The 9503-nt window shown below is 45.7% G+C and overlaps 1 pseudogene; it reads right to left on the bottom strand.

Annotated features, from left to right (window-relative positions):
- Positions 1-1704: 1704 nt before the first annotated feature.
- On the bottom strand, positions 1705-9097 carry LOC135544940 (protocadherin-20-like; annotated as a pseudogene).
- Between the last annotated feature and the right edge of the window lie 406 nt (positions 9098-9503).

The following is a 9503-nucleotide window of genomic DNA, read 5'->3' as shown; positions in this document are numbered from 1 at the left end:
AGTAGGAAACCGGAGAACGCTTCAATCACCTTAACCTGGGTCAGTACCTCAGCTTAGACCAGACCTGGGTTCAAATAGCATGCAAAATCATTCAAAATCTTTGAGCGTTTGCTTGAGGCTCCCAGGATTGCCAGATGGACGGGGCCTGCATATTTCAGTGGCTATTCTATTGGTTCTATTGCGGGGCAGGCAAGCTCAATCAAGCATAGATAAAATATTTGAATGATTCCGAATACTGTTTGAACCCAGGTCTGTATGAAGCAGATCTCAGTCTTCAGGACTAGAGCTGCTCTGTGTTTCTCTCCTCACTGTCATCATTAAGGGACTAGAGCTGCTCTGTGTTTCTCTCCTCACTGTCATCATTAAGGGACTAGAGCTGCTCTGTGTTTCTCTCCTCACTGTCATCATTAAGGGACTAGAGCTGCTCTGTGTTTCTCTCCTCACTGTCATCATTAAGGGACTAGAGCTGCTCTGTGTTTCTCCCCTCACTGTCATCATTAAGGGACTAGAGCTACTCTGTGTTTCTCTCCTCACTGTCATCATTAAGGGACTAGAGCTGCTCAGTGTTTCTCTCCTCACTGTCATCATTAAGGGACTAGAGCTGCTCTGTGTTTCTCTCCTCACTGTCATCATTAAGGGACTAGAGCTGCTCTGTGTTTCTCTCCTCACTGTCATCATTAAGGGACTAGAGCTGCTCTGTGTTTCTCTACTCACTGTCATCATTAAGGGACTAGAGCTGCTCTGTGTTTCTCTCCTCACTGTCATCTTTAAGGGGCTAGAGCTGCTCTGTGTTTCTCTCCTCACTGTCATCATTAAGGGACTAGAGCTACTCTGTGTTTCTCTCCTCACTGTCATCATTAAGGGACTAGAGCTGCTCAGTGTTTCTCTCCTCACTGTCATCATTAAGGGACTAGAGCTGCTCTGTGTTTCTCTCCTCACTGTCATCATTAAGGGACTAGAGCTGCTCAGTGTTTCTCTCCTCACTGTCATCATTAAGGGACTAGAGCTGCTCTGTGTTTCTCTCCTCACTGTCATCATTAAGGGACTAGAGCTGCTCTGTGTTTCTCTCCTCACTGTCATCATTAAGGGACTAGAGCTGCTCTGTGTTTCTCTCCTCACTGTCATCATTAAGGGACTAGAGCTGCTCTGTGTTTCTCTCCTCTCTGTCATCATTAAGGGACTAGAGCTGCTCTGTGTTTCTCTCCTCACTGTCATCATTATGGGACTAGAGCTACTCTCTCCTTTGTGTGAAACAGTGAAAATGTATTTAATTGTAGAATTGATTTCATACTTTTTACATGGTATACAAGAAACATCAACTACATATAGTATAGAGTCCAGTCAGAACAAGCATCTCTCTCATTATAACGCTTCTCCTGACAAATATCTAGAGTCCAGTCAGAATAAGCCTCTCTCTCATTATAACGCTTCTCCTGAAAAATATCTAGAGTCCAGTCAGAATAAGCCTCTCTCTCATTATAATGCTTCTCCTGAAGAATATCTAGAGTCCAGTCAGAATAAGCCTCTCTCTCATTATAACGCTTCTCCTGAAGAATATCTAGAGTCCAGTCAGAATAAGCCTCTCTCTCATTATAAAGCTTCTCCTGAAGAATATCTAGAGTCCAGTCAGAATAAGCCTCTCTCTCATTATAAAGCTTCTCCTGAAGAATATCTAGAGTCCAGTCAGAATAAGCCTCTCTCTCATTATAAAGCTTCTCCTGAAGAATATCTCTCCTGAATGCGTAGAGGAATCTGATTCTCATTTACGCCCCTCCTCTGCTGTCGTTCCCCTCTAGATCTCTTCCTCTGTTTCATGTATAAAACAACCGTCACCAGAAACAGACAGAGCGAGGCCACCATGATGCCCAGGTCTACCAGCAGGATCAACCGGGCATGTCTGTCGCAGGCGGGCGTCTCAGCTGGCTTTTCAGAGGGCGTCTGTGCCAGTCTGTAGGGCAGGGATCTGGGTAGAGTTTCCAGGTGACATGGTTCCAAGGTGTCGTTGACCAGCAGATTGACCCAGACGGTGGTGTGGAGGGGCACTGGTTTCCCACCGTCACCACGATGAACAGATGGTGCATCCCCAGGTCCTTACCCATGAGCCTCTGGGCTAAGGTCACATTACCGGGCCGAGCATCCAGCTGGAAGGGACTGCTGCTGCTTTCACCATGGTGATAGGATGATGGAGAGGTGCCCGGTGATTCCCGCGCTGCGATGGTGCATTTGATCTCCGAGTTTAACCCTGAGTCCTCGTCGATGGTGTAGATCATGGTTACCATGGTGCCCGTGGTGGTCCCCGTGGAGATGGTGAGACACGACAGGTTGCTGCTGGGAAGGATGACCTGGGGCTGGTTGTCGTTGACATCCTCGATGAACACTGTTACCCTGGCGACGGAGGTCAGAGGTGACGGGCGTCCGTTGTCGGTGGCGAGCAGATCTAACTCGTAGCGGTCCTGTTTCTCGCGGTCGACATTGGCCATGCAGCGCAGCGTCCCCTGGGCACTGTCTATGACGAAGGGGCTGACACTGCTGTTCACCACCCTCACCTCCACCTCCCCGTTAAGCCCTGTGTCCCCATCCGACACCCCCACCTTCCCCACCTGGTCCAGGGGAGGTATATTCTCAGGGAGGAAGAAGATGAAGTGAGGGGTGAGGAAGTCAGGAGCGTTATCATTCTGGTCCAGGACGGTGATTGTCACCATCACGGAAGACTCTAATGGAGGAGAGCCGTTATCTCTGGCTACGATTGTCAATCTGTGAACGTCCTGTTGTTCCCTGTCCAGGAGTACAGAAACCGTCAGCTGACCTGTGTTTTGGTCGATTCTAAATATGGCCGCCGCCATGTGTGATAGTTGGCCCAGTTTGTAGGTGACCTGCCTGTTCAGGCTGCTGTCTGCGTCCTGCGCGCCGACTCTCAGCAGAGACGCCCCTGGAGGGTTATTCTCCTCTATGTCTATCGGATAGTGACTCTGGAGAAACTGTGGAGCATTATCATTCACATCCACCACCCTCACCTGGATCTCTCTCCTGGGGAAGCCCTGGGCTGCAGGCTCCCCGACACCATCACCCATCACTACAGAAACATGATATTCACTCTTCATCTCATAGTCTAAGGGCTTTGATGTCGACAGGAGGTATTTGCCATTCTGCCGGCTCAAAGAGAACGGATCTCCTTCAATGTAGAGATACAATGAGCCTCTAACACTACTAGTATCCCCCGGTAGCTCTAGCAAAGCCAAGACAGTGGGGGGCTGGTTTTCCTGCAACACTATCGTCTGGTTTTGATGCTCTGCTATGAACCTGATCTTTATGCCATTTATGCCGTGTCTGCAGGGGGCAGTGGGGGCCGCTGGCTAACACTTTCAACACCACCTCCTCTCCCCTGTCACTGTGGCAGTCTCTGAGGTCTCCTCTCAGGCTGATCAGGCCAGTGTGACTGTCCAGACTGAAGAGGTCCCTGGCCCGTTCTGAGACCTTGGGGCTGAGGGAGTAGGTAGTGGCAGCGTTGGGGCCCAGGTCTAGGTCTGTGGCTCTGACCATGATTACTGCTGTGTCTCTGGGTGATTCCGCTATAATAACCACCTTCTGGGTGCTGTCCAGGCTAAACTCTGGGCAGTTATTGTTCACGTCAGTCACTTTTATGAATAACGTTGCTGTGGCGCTTAGTGGGGTAGAACCACAGTCTGTGGCCACTAGTCATCTCATGAAGATCCTGCTTCTAGCGGTCTAGTCCTTGTCGCACAACCAGAAACAAAATGGCTGCTTCTTCTTCTACTGTCACACTGAAAAACCCACCGTCTCCCTCTAGGTGGTACTGCAGCTGTCCGTTACGTCCCATGTTACTGTCTTCTGCTTGGTCGTCCAATAAGAAACTGGTGGGGACAGCCGCATCCTCAGAGACACTCAGCTGGATCTCAGTGTTGTCAAAGTGAGGAGCCGCGGTCCTTGATGTGCTCTACGACCACCATGAACTTCACCAGCTCTGCCTCAGGGCCCACGATGGCATCGTGTGGGACGATACACTCCCCAGCCTGAAGTTGGCCAGGACACAGGGCCTCTCGGTCCATCCTGCGAAAGATAGATTGTTTCTTTATCAGCAGCAGCTATAAATTACAAGCATACAGCAACAATAAACATCAAAGTGCAACAATCCATCCAGTCATGTAAATAAATAGTCAAAATGCCTGTAGGCCTCCAGATCATCTAGAATGAGTTACAATAAATAACCACCTGTGGTCGGCGGTGTAGACATCCCCTGTCCCCTGATCCACAGGTAGAACTGGGTCAGGAGCTGGGGGGGGGCGTGGATCCCATGGACCCGAACCAGCCTCCTACTCCTCTGGAACCGAGAACTGAACGGGACCGTAGTACAGGATCTGCCTGAGATGGACCATGATAAGTACGTTCTAAAGGTGAACATAGAAGTGAAAACGTGACTTGGAACACTAGAAGACATTAGTGTGAAGTAAACCACTGATATGTACCACGTTCTAAAGGAGCACCCGAATAGGGAACCTAAAACACTGGAGAACATTGTTGTGAGGTTGGAAAAACATTCATATGAGGAAATGATCCTCCTTGGAAGGCTATGAAGGAAACAGCTTCCTTTTGTGATCTATTATTAACAGTGGCATTACGAGCTCAGTGGTTACTGTAAAAGAAGGGACTGTGTCCTAAATGGCACCTTATTCCCTATTTAGTGCACTTCTTTTGATCAGGGCCAAAGGTTAAAAGGGTGCACTATTTAGGGAATAGGGTGGCATTGGGGGCGCAGAGGGACTGTAATATAATCTGAGGCATCTCACCCTCTTTTTCCTTACTGTTCAAACCTGCTGCACCATGACTAATGACAAAACATGCTTGTGGAATTATATTTTTTTAAAGCATTTAACAAAACATACACACACATCATTTATATGACAATTTACATATATACATGATGATGTTCCATGTTAATAGTGAATAATAGCTATCATCAAGCATTATTCTTAAAACATCCAATGATTTTTACAGTGATTTTTTTACAGTAATTAGCATAGACAATTACATAGACACAAGATATGACATGACAGATCAATTGCCCTATGGTTTATTAAGTGATAAAGTGACTGACTAATGGTTGACTGACCTGAAGGAGTCCCACCCAGGTCATAGTATCATCTGTCACATCACCTGTCACACTGCCAGACTAGTATAGGGAGGAAGACTGGGGCTGGATCCCTGTAAACTACCTGGGTACAGTTAACACCCTCTCCTTCTCACCTACCCCTCCCACCTGTCACTCTGCCAGACTAGTGTAGGGAGGAAGACTGGGGCTGGGTCCCTGTAGCCTACCTGGGTACAGTTAACACCCTCTACTTCTCACCTACCCCTCCCACCTGTCACTCTGCCAGACTAGTGTATTGAGGAAGACTGGGGCTGGGTCCCTGTAGCCTACCTGGGTACAGTTAACACCCTCTCCTTCTCACCTACCCCTCCCACCTGTCACTCTGCCAGACTAGTGTATTGAGGAAGACTGGGGCTGGGTCCCTGTAGCCTACCTGGGTACAGTTAACACCCTCTCCTTCTCACCTACCCCTCCCACCTGTCACTCTGCCAGACTAGTGTAGGGAGGAAGACTGGGGCTGGGTCCCTGTAGCCTACCTGGGTACAGTTAACACCCTCTCCTTCTCACCTACCCCTCCCACCTGTCACTGCCAGACTAGTGTAGGGAGGAAGACTGGGGCTGGGTCCCTGTAGCCTACCTGGGTACAGTTAACACCCTCTCCTTCTCACCTACCCCTCCCACCTGTCACTCTGCCAGACTAGTGTAGGGAGGAAGACTGGGGCTGGGTCCCTGTAGCCTACCTGGGTACAGTTAACACCCTCTCCTTCTCACCTACCCCTCCCACCTGTCACTCTGCCAGACTAGTGTAGGGAGGAAGACTGGGGCTGGGTCCCTGTAGCCTACCTGGGTACAGTTAACACCCTCTCCTTCTCACCTACCCCTCCCACCTGTCACTCTGCCAGACTAGTGTAGGGAGGAAGACTGGAGCTGGGTCCCTGTAGCCTACCTGGGTACAGTTAACACCCTCTCCTTCTCACCTACCCCTCCCACCTGTCACTCTGCCAGACTAGTGTAGGGAGGAAGACTGGGGCTGGGTCTCTGTAGCCTACCTGGGTACAGTTAACACCCTCTCCTTCTCACCTACCCCTCCCACCTGTCACTGCCAGACTAGTGTAGGGAGGAAGACTGGGGCTGGGTCCCTGTAGCCTACCTGGGAACTGCTGTGCCAACACTCACACACCTTGTGCCCCTCCCACTACAGGTAACCTAATAAGCTGATTGAACAGTGTGCAGCAGCCAATCAGAACAACTGGTTACTCAGCATTCTTTTCCTTCTTCCTGTAGCATTTTTCTCTGGTTTAGTGGTTTGAGGAATTGACTAATTGAAAGTAAATGTAAAAGGATTATCTGAATGGTTCTGGTGAACGGAACAACAGAACATGAGATGTTAGATATGACATACAACAGGATTATCTGAATGGTTCTGGTGAACGGAACAACGGAACAACAGAATATGAGATGTTAGATATGACATACAACAGGATTATCTGAATGGTTCTGGTGAACGGAACAACGGAACAACAGAATATGAGATGTTAGATATGACATACAAAAGGTTCTTCTCTGTAACCGTGGTAACATACGTACTGTTATACATGATGAGAAAGAAGTCCGTTTTAGTGAAAGTTATTCTACCACAAAGTTCCAATTCCACCTGTGTCAACTGTGGCCACAAATGGCAAGGGACAACTGTGGTCACAGAGTGCTTCCGCAATTCTAAAATTGGCCAACTAAAAATAGAAATATGACTCAAAAAGGGCTATAATCTTTCCTCCCCAGATGTGTAGTGTGTGTCTATGTTGTTCACACAACCAGTAAATCAGTCAGTAGGACAGAGGTCTGTGTTGGCAGTGACATGAATTGTAACGTTTCATCCTCACTCATTGAGTGACCCCTGTCGGTTGGTTAGCATAGTTGCAGGTGGCTTTACAATAATGGGCCTTTACAGTGAAAATACTTGGGCGTTAATTTACAAACATCATGATAAGAAGTAACTTTATAATTAGGCATTTAAGGTGGGCTAATGTTAGTAAAGATGCTTTCCTGGGAAAACAGCAATATGATAGACAGATTGGCTGTTTATAATAGATAATAGGCAACAGTAGCCCTACAATTTATTACAAAAAGGTTGAAATCATAGATAAAATATTTTAGCAAAATCACATCATTCTGTTCTTTAATTTCCTTCCGAGATGATTTCTGTGACCCATTGAAAACTCCTCAGAAAAATATGGCCGTGAGTTGTACAGGGCCATCAACAGAGTTCAATAACTATCAGGGCTCAGTCCTGAAAACCAGGGGCTGAGGGGTTTGTGTTCTGAGAAAAAATGAGCCTTTTCTAAAATCATTTCTGCAAATCTAAGTCATTTTACGTGACTGGAGACATTACAATAATATTTTTTTTATAAGATGTCAAGCTATTCTGACATTTACACACTGAGATCAATAAAACGAACGACACGTCTTAAATGCAACCAAAAGCATTGGTCAATGAAAAGAGTGGATACACCGATTTTATGCCTACAATATGAGGAGGAAATTATCCACCTGGCACTCACCTATTCAAACAGATTTTCCCCCGCAATTGTATTTTGAAATACTGCGAAATACCTTCCACCTGCTGCCTGCTGTTTCATTGACAGCCACAACTCAACAATCAGCTGTTACAGTGCCTTGCGAAAGTATTCGGCCCCCTTGAACTTTGCGACCTTTTGCCACATTTCAGGCTTCAAACATAAAGATATAAAACTGTATTTTTTTGTGAGGAATCAACAACAAGTGGGACACAGTCATGAAGTGGAATGACATTTATTGGATATTTCAAACTTTTTTAACAAATCAAAAACTGAAAAAATGGGCGTGCAAAATTATTCAGCCCCCTTAAATTAATACTTTGTAGCGCCACCTTTTGCTGCGATTACAGCTGTAAGTCGCTTGGGGTATGTCTCTACCAGTTTTTCACATCGAGAGACTGAAATTAATACAGTTTTAAATCTTTATGTTTGAGGTCTGAAATGTGGCAAAAGGTCGCAAAGTTCAAGGGGGCCGAATACTTTCGCAAGGCACTGTATATATCTGCCCCTGCCTATTTGCGGGATTCCAGACTGTAGACGAGGCCTGTGTGCTCATAATGTGACAAAACACAATCTAAAGCATTTAATTAAAATTTTAAATACACTATTGATCCTCTGAGGCTAAATTATACTAGTGTAGTATTTGACATGATTTCATTTAGAGACAGGAGTAATTATATCATTTGACAAACGTATTTAATTTTATCTCTAGCACTTCCAGCACCCCTTCTTGCAGCGCTATGTTTTCTTCCATGTTCACAGGCCAAATAAATGAATCAACACTTCTTCAGTAACCCCATATGAGGTCATTGTGTAGGTAGGGCTACTGTTACTATAATACTGCAAATAATCTATCAGCTAGTAGCCTACAATTACGGGAATAAATTCAGTAGACTGTCAATGAAACCAGTAGTGGTTTCAGCTATATTGTTATTGAAACGTCGTATACCATGTGGCCTTGTTAAACAATAAAAACGCATGTCAAATGACTTGAATAGCCAATGGGAAAAGTGTACAAATGTGTATTCGCATCAGTAGGCTAAGTGACTGAAATGCATCAGAAAAGTTTTGGAAGGTTCAGGAAAACATCAGGGAAGCTCAAAAAGTAGACTGTAGTCGTGTGTAGAGAAGAGCTGCCTTGCTTTATATAGCGAGACTAATGATCATGAGCACTCACCTCAATTTAGCTAACATTTCCCAGTCTAATTGTAACCAAATATCCAAACGGACATTCAGTGAAAAGTAAAATCGGAGTTTCCATGCTTGTCTCAAGGCAGTCCCAATCAAAACGGTGCTGGAATTATCAGTTGACCACACATGGCAATTGCTTTACAGTTATTATAACCGGTGGTGTAGTGCTGTTTGTTTCAGGTAGTCTATTAAGCCATCATTTCTGAATGAAAGTTGGTACCGACATGACGCCTATTGTATAAAATAATTTTAGAATATACATACAATACAACATCCAAATGACATGATTGTCTATGTCTACACATACGGTAAGAGGCTAAAGGAACATTGTCTCCTTTTAAAAATCCTAAAACACCAAATGAGGCCTACCTTATTATAAATGAGGTCATTATCACTGTCAATCGTGAATGATAATTCTTCACGTGTTACAGGTGAAACGTCCGTGCTGCATGCATGCCAACCATTTGATCCCAGTCAGTTTCATGGGAATAGGTATTTTGATCTTCTTGAATGATGTAAGTGTGACTAACAGGCCAAACGAATCAGATGTTTAGAGCAAAAAAATATATATATATTTCAGCACAATCATCCTAAATTGTTACAAGAAATGACATGGTGTTTTTGGTATAAGA

The sequence above is a fragment of the Oncorhynchus masou genome, chromosome 9 (assembly GCF_036934945.1).
Source record: "Oncorhynchus masou masou isolate Uvic2021 chromosome 9, UVic_Omas_1.1, whole genome shotgun sequence".
In the NCBI taxonomy this organism is placed as follows: domain Eukaryota; kingdom Metazoa; phylum Chordata; class Actinopteri; order Salmoniformes; family Salmonidae; genus Oncorhynchus; species Oncorhynchus masou.
This window is presented reverse-complemented; position numbering and strand designations above follow the sequence as displayed.